We start from the raw sequence: 11,286 nt of genomic DNA, 5'->3' as shown, positions 1-11,286 counted from the left end.
TATGTTGTAATTAATTATTTTATTTTATTTATTATTTTATTTTCACATAATACCACAACATAATGTGTGTAAATTGTATAAAAAAAATTTATTCTACTTATTTACTTTTTTATTTTATATTATTTTACTCCAATAATGCCACAGCATAATAAATGTATATTTTATTTTATTTTACCACAACTTAATGAATGTAGGCTATATAATACATTTTAATGTATTTTTACTAATATAAAGTGAAAAACGAATAATAATAATGTTATAGTAATTACATTCAAATAAAATAGTTGAACGTTTTTTTATACTTCATAGTAAAATAATTAAAATGTATGATATGCGTGTATTATGTTGTGGTATTATGTATGTATGTGCTTGTGTGAGTCTTGTGTACACAAGTATGTTATCTTAGGGGCTCACAGGCAAGCAATTTAAAAGGAAACGGGATGTCTCAAAGCTTAGGGGCAAAGACCCAGGCTGCGTTCTGGCAGATACTGTTGATCCAGTGGAGGTAAAACGAGAGAGAGAGAAAGAGGGGGGAGAGCAAGGGGGAGGTGAGAAGGAGAGGGGGAGGAGAAGCAAATGGAGGAACGGGGAGGGTTGTGCAAATGAGAGCGAGAGAGCACACACACCCCTTTCTGCACTCTCAGCGGACAGACTCATCCTCACATGGTTGGAGTGAGTGTGCTGTGGAGTTCTGATAGACAAGAGACACAGAGACGTGCTGGATTACAGCCAGTAATTGGAGGAGACATTACATGCATGAAATAAGCAAGAAGACATTCAAACCACTAATGTTTGGATACTTTATTGAGGAACAACAACGGACCTAGGATTTACCTCTGAGGTATGCCACACTATCAACTGTATTTCCATGCTATTTTACTCTCTTTCAGAGATGTCATTGCAATTGGACATTTATGTCTGTCTGTTGGACTTTCTCTGGGTCCCCTGGGATTGTGCTCGAGTGGACGGCTGACAGTGATAAATGCCACACTGCTTGGTTAATAAGGTTTACTTGCCATAGAGTCTTTGAAAGTGTCTTGTGTGCCTTTGTTGGACAATCAATATGCCGTGTGTGTATGTGGGGTTTGATTTGAGAGATCTCAAAAACAAATGGTTCTGTGGTTGTAAAAAACCCTCATCCAGACAGAAATGTTTGGAAGCCAAGGAGGAGGATCCATCAGTGTATATTCTCTCTCACATGCTCCCTTTGTGTGTGCGTGTGAATTTTCTCACTGGACGGAGTAAATCTTTCAGGTTTGCTCTCTATTTTTGCTGTTCTGTCACAAATTATCTTCAGTATTAACATTTTTTGTAAGTAGAAAACTCGAATGACAGCATGCTTTAGTTCTGAAAGTATTGTATGTACAGATCTGTCAACATACCCAGAGTTTTGTCTGTAAGAGTCTGTCTGAAATGTTTTGCAGCCTTGTTAAGTTCTGCTGTGTTACCTCATGAATAATGTGCCTCATTTAAAAGTTTTACTGTAAACCACCAGAGCCACTCCAGGATAGTTCAGTGTGTGTTTTTGTGTAGGTGTGTGTGTGTGTGTGTGGTCTACAGTTCTGTGGAATGTGATTCATTGTGATTAGATGACTGAAAAAGCAGCTGAGCTGAGATTCTGAGGAAAGATACAAAAGAAAACAGACAGCAAAGTGAAATATAAATAAGATAAAAGATGACTACTGTATATAGACACCTAAAATGTGTTTAAGCAAGGTAAAAAGACAATCAGACCTGAAAGAAAGACCTAGATGCAGTGGACCACTAATATTTATACCGGTCTGTCTGGGCTCATGCATGGGGTCATTGATGCGGTTCTCAGCTGTTCGCAGTCAGACAGAGATGGCACACAGGGTGCCAGATTCCTTGGTTGTCTGAGGTCTCCCAGCAGTCTAGTGGCTTTATGAATGAATTGCCGTAGAGTGCACTGTGGAGGAACTCAGACGGGCCAAACAAAGACTCCTGCATACTTCAGTCTAGGAGCAAACACAGCAAACAATGAACCACACTCTTCCTATACCACCATATCACTGACCCTCTCAGAATCAGACTGGACAGAGACTACCTGTCTCCTTTAAGAGCTCATATCTGGAATTTATCACATGCGTCTGTCTTGTTCCCATCATATGCTGTTTAATCTATCGATTAGACTCAATAAACATACTCCTTCCTTTAAAATGGGCTGCTGTCACACAGACAGATTGATTTTAGAGGCCAGTAGCTTTTGTGGTTTAGGTCAATAAGCAGCAGACAAGATTGTTCCTCAAATACTGGGCATAAGAAATTTAAAAAGTACATTAACATGTAAAATATGGGAAATTCTTTGGGAATTGCAGACCTTGCAGTAGCTGCTGGTTATTCAATTGAAATGGGACATGTGTGTTCAAAAATGTGTTTGTCTCTGTATATGAAGGCTTAGGAAGGCAATCTTGTTGTTTTGCTTTGCTCTGTAAGTGTGTTAAGTGGAACTAAGTAACAGAATGGCTTCTCTGCGACCAGTGTTCGAACTATACCGTGGACTTTGGGGGAGCCCACTTGTTTTTTTTTTTTATAAAGGGGGAGGTTTAAATCGCCTTCATGCATGAATGAATGATATTTTTGCAATTTTACACATAATAATCCACGATGATCACATTACACAAAACTGAAATTGCACGTCAAAATAACACATTGTCAATATTTTTTGAGACCCCCCAAAATTTCACAAATCCTGTTTTCAGGGGAGCCCATGTCTTATTAAGGGGAGCCGAGCTCCCCCTAGCTCCCCCGTAGTTCGCACCCTGTCTGCGACCCTCAGGGCATTTCTTCCTTCTTCTGCCCCACTGGAGCAGAGGGCATCAGGGTGAAACATGGGGGGTAGAGAAGCTATATGTCTGTGGGGGGTAGGAAATACGGCTTAAATGGGTCACAGCACTGCCACAGCATGTTAAAACTATACATTAATGAAGCTAATGAAAGAGATGAAGAGATAATGAGAGAAAGGCAAGGCTTTGTGTTCATTTAAAGGGTCTGAACAAAAAAAAAAGGAGGGAGAGAGATACGCACCACCATTTAAAAGTTTGGGGTGAGTGCTATTTATTTTTTTTTTTATTATTATTTGGAAGAAATTAATACTTTTATTCAGCAAGGATGCATTAAATGAATCAAATGTGTAAAACAACAAACAATTAAACTTTCAGCAAGATAGAAATAGACATTAAGGCTACGTTGTTGTACAGACAATGGATGAACAAGTGAACATGGAGATCAGAGCTGTTTTTGGTTTCTGTAGAATGGGTCTTGCTGACGTTTGTATATGTCATGCTTTTTCATAATGGATGCAAGAGGCATCTCTTCTTGTCTAAATCCTGTAAAACCAGAAAAATGACATTTCTAACCCAAAGGCAGGAAGACACACGCGCAAATGTACTGTTTCAGAACAGAAGTCCCTTTCCGTAAGGAAGTGATTCCTGCAAAACCCAAAGAATAATAAAGTGGCGTCAGAGGAGAGGTTGTGTGGATAAAAGCAGCCTCTTGCTTTCAGCAAAAGCTTTTTCTGTGATTCCAGTTCCATACAGCACAAATGCACAGGCTGTGAAGCTCCACCGCCTTTACATACAGCAGGGTCAGAGGATTACAATAATAAAAAATCACACAAACTTGCTGCCTGGGGCACCGCGGTCCCGTTCGAGAAAGATTACACTCTTCGTAGTGAGACGCACGTTTTCTTTTTGTAAGCTTGATGGTGCAAGTTCTCCAGGCAATGTGACTTTAAAAATATCACAGACGTAATCCTCTGAATACTGGCTTTAATATTTCTATTCAACTACACTAGAACTAGAACTAATTCTACATATTCTGCTGTAGAATTGAATTTGTTTTCCTCCATGAGGTTCACTTGTAATGGTAGTAAAGGTTGTTGAACCAAAAGTCAAGTCACAATTATTACTTTAGCACATTTAAAAACAACAAATGTTTGCCAAAGTGCTGTTCAACATAGAAATAGTAGGTTGTGACTCATTATCACCTGTGGGGTATCTCAAGGCTCTGTTTTGGACATACATTTGTGGCTTTGTTACACAAATTCTGTGTGTGTGTGTGTGTGTGGGCAGCTTTTGCTATCCGTGTAGGTTTGCAATTTCTAAAAAATGTCCCAGAAGAATAGCAAAACATTTATGGTGTTACCATCTTTCCTCTAAGCTCACAATATCTGACCTTTCACCTTTAGCTTCCATTAAAGGCAGGAGAGTAATGTGACATTACTGAACGTAGTGTTTTTTTCCCCAAGTAATTTGTTAATAGGAACATGCCTACAGTAAGGGTGTGTGTGAATGGGTCTTGCTGACGTTTGTATATGTCATGCTTTTTCATAATGGATGCAAGAGGCATCTCTTCTTGTCTAAATCCTGTAAAACCAGAAAAATGACATTTCTAACCCAAAGGCAGGAAGACACACGCGCAAATGTACTGTTTCAGAACAGAAGTCCCTTTCCGTAATTTCTATTCAACTACACTAGAACTAGAACTAATTCTACATATTCTGCTGTAGAATTGAATTTGTTTTCCTCCATGAGGTTCACTTGTAATGGTAGTAAAGGTTGTTGAACCAAAAGTCAAGTCACAATTATTACTTTAGCACATTTAAAAACAACAAATGTTTGCCAAAGTGCTGTTCAACATAGAAATAGTAGGTTGTGACTCATTATCACCTGTGGGGTATCTCAAGGCTCTGTTTTGGGGCCTTTTTTGTTTTCTTTATATATGCTCCTTTGAGAGGATCTGTTGTTTAGAAACAAAACATTGTACAATATTGTTATGCAAACAATGCTTAGCTCTATCCATTGCCACATCAATTGATAATTCTGCCTTACAATCTCTACTAAAAACATGAAAAGTTGGGTGACTTTGTTTTAGTTTATGCCATCTCAACTCTATACTGCATGGCCGTTCATATGTAAATGTCAGCAGTCATACAGTATGTTAATGTTCTCATAGATAGGGCATTAGTACTATAGCAATATCTAAATGACAAATTTTTGTGAATTAGTTTCCACAAATGGTTTGTGTGGACTGGGAAGGGAACTTTGTGATTTTAAATGTAACATACAGTTGTACTTCTGTTGTATATGAAATGCTTAGATATGGTCCTATCAATACAAACTTCTGTACAAATACAAATTGCAGGATTTTGGCAGAATGAGCAGCCTTCTCATTAGCAGTCTGGTAAAGTGTGTTCATTGCTGACGCACTTTGATGAGACACCTTCTGTGGGACATGACAGCCTGCTGAGGGGGAGAAAGTGAGAACTACAGTGTATATGGTTGGGTATGTGAGTGTGAGTGGTTTTGGCCGTGTACTGGCGGTATTTATGTGTGAGATGGAGGTGGTTTTCAAAGGACAGGTTGGTCAGCAGTAAGTCTCACTCGGAATTGAGCCTAAATAGTGTCTGGCACTGATGTGATAACGGGGTATTGATCTGTAGTGGTTTGGCCGATGGCAAGTGTGTGCCTCAGAAATAGCTCTATTGTGTCTCTGTGGTAAAAGGCTGAGTCTCACTAGCGCACATACACGCACAAAATACCATGATGAAGAGATAAGATATAGCAAAACATTTATGGTGTTACCATCTTTCCTCTAAGCTCACAATATCTGACCTTTCACCTTTAGCTTTCATTAAAGGCAGGAGAGTAATGTGACATTACTGAAAGTAGTGTTTTTTTCCCCAAGTAATTTGTTAATAGGAACATGCCTACAGTAAGGGTGTGTGTGAATGGGTCTTGCTGACGTTTGTATATGTCATGCTTTTTCATAATGGATGCAAGAGGCATCTCTTCTTGTCTAAATCCTGTAAAACCAGAAAAATGACATTTCTAACCCAAAGGCAGGAAGACACACGCGCAAACGTACTGTTTCAGAACAGAAGTCCCTTTCCGTAAGGAAGTGATTCCTGCAAAGCCAAAAGAAAAATAAAGTGGCGGTGCAAGTGTGGATATAGGAAGCATGTGCATGTGTGTTTAAACTCTAGTAAGGGGATCTCTGTGTGAGAGAGTGGGCTCAGGAAGTTGTGAATGGACTGTTAACAGCTAGATCAAACATCTTTGAGTCAACTATTTATTGAGGAAAATCCGTAACCGTTTAACCATTTAAATTTACCTGTCACAACAAAGGCCTTGATCTGACAGATCATTTTAATCTTTGAAGATCTGCAGACCACAAACCTGCTGAGATGGGCCATGCAGCTGCAGGCAAACCACAGATTACTTACTCATTCACTTAACGACTTTAGTGAGACAATTGACAAGAATAATGTTGAAGAAAGAGAGATTGGGAGAATAGAAAAGAGAGAGGGGAGTTGTTGGGAATTAACCACGTGAACCTTTACACTCAGCTAAATTTTTGTTAGTCTGAGAGTCTCAAAGAAAAGAGACACTCAGTTCTTGAAGTCCCTTTCCGTAAGGAAGTGATTCCTGCAAAGCCAAAAGAAAAATAAAGTGGCGGTGCAAGTGTGGATATAGGAAGCATGTGCATGTGTGTTTAAACTCTAGTAAGGGGATCTCTGTGTGAGAGAGTGGGCTCAGGAAGTTGTGAATGGACTGTTAACAGCTAGATCAAACATCTTTGAGTCAACTATTTATTGAGGAAAATCCGTAACCGTTTAACCATTTAAATTTACCTGTCACGACAAAGGCCTTGATCTGACACATTTCAGATCATTTTAATCTTTGAAGATCTGCAGACCACAAACCTGCTGAGATACGCACAAAATACCATGATGAAGAGATAAGATTCATTGCCTTCCAACCATATAGAAATCATCCAGCACTGAGATAAAGCTAGCTTTACTTCACCTATAACTAAAAACCAGTGTACATTCATGGAGGGCATTGACAGTTCCTGTAAAGTTAGTTCCACTTTTTGTAAAGACAGATTAAGAGAATGGAACAAAGTAGCAAACCCTTATTTTCTATATATTGCAATGCTACAATATAAGAATATCCAATATAATATATAAAGAATAACTTTTTATTTATTCTTTTATTTTATATTTTATTTAAGTTTTATTTTGTCTGTCTTTCATTGCAAAATTAACCTTATGCAATGAACTAATATTTTGTGCTTTTATTTTGTTTTGTTCATCAGATCTCCCTTGACTTTATCCAGCAGTACTGGTTAGCCTCTGACTTTTAATTTGACTTTAAAATTAGAGAGATACATAAATGAAAAAAGAAAGAAATTATTGAATAGTCTGAAAGCTATTCTTCTAAAGAGCTTTCTTTCTGTCTTTGCTTTTGTAGTTTGTCTATCTCCCTTCTGTATGCGTGTGACATTCCTGTCCATTCATTGCCCAAAGCAAAAGCTCAAGTCTTTCAATTCCCTGCCATTTTTTTCCTCTCCCTTCATTTCTTGAAGGAGCACTTTGTTTGTGAGGTTCTGCTTGTTGATGCAGATATCAGGTGCAAAAAAAAATGAAGCTAGAGAATAAGAGAGTGGAAGAATGAGGGAATGACGGAACCCTGACACTCAAAATTACCCCTCTTTCCCAAATGAAGTCTCTTAAGGTCCTAAAAGATGGCTTGAGGCCTTATGAACACACTCATTTCCTCTCTCCAGACCTGTCAGGGCTTGTAGGTTGTTCTCATCATGTGGAAGTTTCTGTCCGTTGGTCTCAGGTGTGCTGAGGAAGGGCTGTAGTGCACCGGTGTGGTTTTCAGTGCCGCCTCCACCCCTATTTTCCTTTCCATTGGGGCTTCCTGCCAGATGAGAAGAGCTGTTGGCTTTGAGCCAAAGTCTTATCCTACCTCTCATTCACTGTCAGCAGCGGGAATCCCAAAGCTATGAATGCGTGTGCTCGTTCTTGATGTGTGAACTGCCAGCATTAGTGGTCATTCTCTCACACAACACTTGACACAAGATATGTGTGCGCTGAGAATTTGTTCAGTCTGAGCTTGCCATGGTGCTACAGACTGGACATTAAGAAAACTGTGATCTTTACAACACCTTCCACTCTGAGAAATGACTTTGGTGGCCTTGCAGTCAGAGAATGTCTAAGTATGTTGCACTGTGGTGCTCATACGGTAAACGCAGGTTTGAATAATAAGCATCAAAGCATCAATAAAGCATCAAAGTATTTATTCAGACAAACAACTAAAATCAGATTCTGTTTTGACCAAAAAAAAATTTTCTTTTTAATTTTTGTTCAAAATGATGCTTTATTATGTTGCAAACTTTATTATTAATTTGACCTTTTATTTTATAATTTTATAATTATTAATTTTATAAAATATTTGATTTTATTTAACCTTTTTTTTATCATGTTGCAATGAACCAGTATTTTCTCTTCTTTCATTTGAGAAATGTGCATCAGTCTCAACGATTAGATCTAAAGTAGTTTTTTTTCTCGTTAATCAGTATGTTAATCAGTCATGATGTGTATGTAACATCACACATAAGTGTCTGCAGCTGTGCCCAAATCCACTATTTTCGCTCCCTCTTTCCCATATAATGAATTATGAGAAATTCACTATTGTAGGAAATACTGATAGACTGGCACAGCTTTTCCCAGGATAACCTCAACGTGAGTTTTAAAAGTTGTCTCTTTCTATTTTGTTATTTTAGCTTTGATTGAGAGAAAGAACACTGCAGCATCCAGACATGCTCATCTGCATTCATCCTTTTGTCTCTTGCCCTCTCGATTTCTCCCTCTGTCTCTTTCCTCCAGACTGGCACTCTTTGTTCAAGCATGTCATTGGAAGTGTGTAAATCGTGAGCCCTTCAGCCAAACATTTCTCCCCTCTGATCAGTGAGAGGACCCATCTGCAGTCCTCCTCCTCCTTTTCTCTTCCTGTCATCACTCCATTTTCCCCAGACAGAGGACACAAATTAGCCCCATTTACACTCCATTTCCCCCAACTTCACTGCCTCAAACCTGATAATGACTGGTGCATCTAGATGAATTAGGATGATGGCAATGAACTGTGTGCGGGTGTGGAACATCAGAATATAGACATGAGTGTGGCCATAATGATGAATCTCACACACACCTGAAAAAATAAAGCAATATGCCATGAGAGGCCATGCGTTACAGTGATTTCACTGTGGGTAAGCAGTGATGTGAAGTGGAGGTAAAATCACTGTAACACATGGTAACTTACTGCTTTGTATTAAATGTCAGCACCAGCAAAATGATTAAAAAACACAGATGTTCCATTAATACTTTTTACTGTTGCCAAGCAACATAGCAACTCACATTAATATAGTCAGGTGTATTACAGTGCTTTTGAACGTGGCTCATCCAATCAGAATTTAGTAAATAACGTCACATTTATTTATATAGCACTTTATTCAATTTAGATTGTTGCAAAGCAGCTTCACATTAATAAACAGGAAAATCACAGTGTTAATGCTGTAAAATTGATCAGTTATGCAACAAATTCAGTTTCAGCGATGACCAAGCTCTACAGAAGACAACCATGTAATTATTCAGAAACTGCACTATCAGCACAAGTATACATCAGAATTGTGAACGTAAGAATATAATAGATGAAAATTGAATAAAATAAAATAAAAACAAAATAAAATAAAATGGTTCTTATGAATATCTCAGCACTTTTGCTTGAAAGCTTTGCACATTACTTTTTTACTAAGGCACTATCAACAAAATCACAGATCAGAGAGATGAACGTGACTTCAGACATTGAGAGAAAGTGTTTTTGGGTCCCCTGAGGCTGAGAGCCTATATGGGCTCCCCTTCGCAGTCAGGCATGGCTAGCTTATTTTACTGACGTAATTATGGAACAGCAGACTTCGTCTCCCCCTCAGAGAGGTTTAAATGGGTTGAATGAGAGCAGCAGACGAGATATGCTAAGCTCTGTGATGAAGATGAGAAAACCTTTGAGGAGCATACAGTATGGCTGCTGCACTTAGAGGAGGGTTTATTTGAGACACGGTAGGTTCTCCATAGGGCTTGTCCTGATCCAACTTCTTCCGCAGGTCAGCAGCCTTCTGAAAGAGAGATTTGAAAGGTCCCCCCAAGGATTTTGAGACAAAATCAGGCACAGAGCTACTATTATTTGATGTCAACCTGAGGTTTCCATTTGTAGATTACAGTAGGCACGGCATTCACATAAACCAATCCCTGACTGATTTTTTCATACAAACTTTGATGTCAAACAGTGTGAAATTTTTAGACACCTGATTGGATTGCAATTAATTTTAATTTTAGTTTATTTTAAACTACCATTATTTGATGTCAAACTGATCAGCATGGGATGTCACCCAGAGGGATGTCACTCTGGTATATTATCAGTCTCTCCTCTTTATTCTTTCATCATCACTCTATCATTAACACGTCTGAAAGGCTTAGATAACATAGCATTCCAGGTCATGGTGCGTTATTGAACAAAAGAGATAAGTTATATTATTTTTAGCACTAGCACAATACTCACTGCAGGATGTTACATGTGAAAAATGAATCACATTTTTATTTTTGGTCGTATTTGTTCTTGTGTTCTTATAAAAGAAGCAATCAAATAATAACATAAATGATGATAATGCCACACTAGAAACCAAGGCAGACTGTCTGAGGTAGATGGGGGGTCAGATGCACCGGTGGTCTGCGTTTGAAGCATCAGCCTCACATTACGTGTTCATTGAGCTCTGCGGAGCACAAACACGGTCAAGAGCCCGGGGACATGAGGGGGGAGTCCTGTCACTTCATTTGGATTAATGAACAGTTTGTATCTCCTGTCCTTTGAAGATCTTCAGAACTAGTCCTATGGAAATGGTTACCGATGCTGCCATGCTGAAGGGTATACAATAGGACTTCCTTTTATCTGTCACTGGAGAAACATTTAAAGTTTTTGTAGTTTGGCATGAATGATTGAGCTATTGAAGGTTTTGGACTTTATAAGGATGTTGAATATGAGATGAATATGAGGTGTTTAAAATTAGAAAAATCCTTGATTTTTGGGGGCTTTGTGCCACTGTTATGGATAGGACAGAGGAGACAGGAAAGACTGAGGAGCAGAGGGGGGATACGTTTGGGAAATGACCCCTGGTAGACACGGGTCAGCCATTTGGAAGTGCCACAGTATCAATGCATTTTATTGTTTAATCAGTGTACATATTCACTGCTCTTTAATTTGGTTTAGATGTATTATTTTTGTAATGTAAGATAATATACTAAACATTATTATATTATATTATATTATATTATATTATATTATATTATATTATATTATATTATATTAAGTGGTAATAAACATTTTAATTAAACAGAAAAATGTAGATAAATATAAATATATTATC

The 11,286-nt window shown here is 38.3% G+C and overlaps 1 protein-coding gene across 1 annotated transcript in view; it reads left to right on the top strand.

Moving 5' to 3' along the window:
• Positions 1-656: 656 nt before the first annotated feature.
• LOC107718732 (T-lymphoma invasion and metastasis-inducing protein 1-like) overlaps positions 657-11,286 on the top strand; it is a 51,146-nt gene continuing 40,516 nt past the window's right edge. Inside the window, exon 1 of the mRNA XM_016525939.1 lies at positions 657-841. The gene's annotated coding sequence lies outside the window, so the exon portion shown is untranslated. The remainder of the gene's footprint in view (positions 842-11,286) is intronic.

The sequence above is a fragment of the Sinocyclocheilus rhinocerous genome, unplaced genomic scaffold (genome assembly GCF_001515625.1).
Source record: "Sinocyclocheilus rhinocerous isolate Xijiao unplaced genomic scaffold, SAMN03320098_v1.1 scaffold1655, whole genome shotgun sequence".
Taxonomy (NCBI): Eukaryota; Metazoa; Chordata; class Actinopteri; order Cypriniformes; family Cyprinidae; genus Sinocyclocheilus; species Sinocyclocheilus rhinocerous.
The sequence above is the reverse complement of the archived record's forward strand: the minus strand, read 5'-3'. Positions and strand labels throughout refer to the sequence as shown.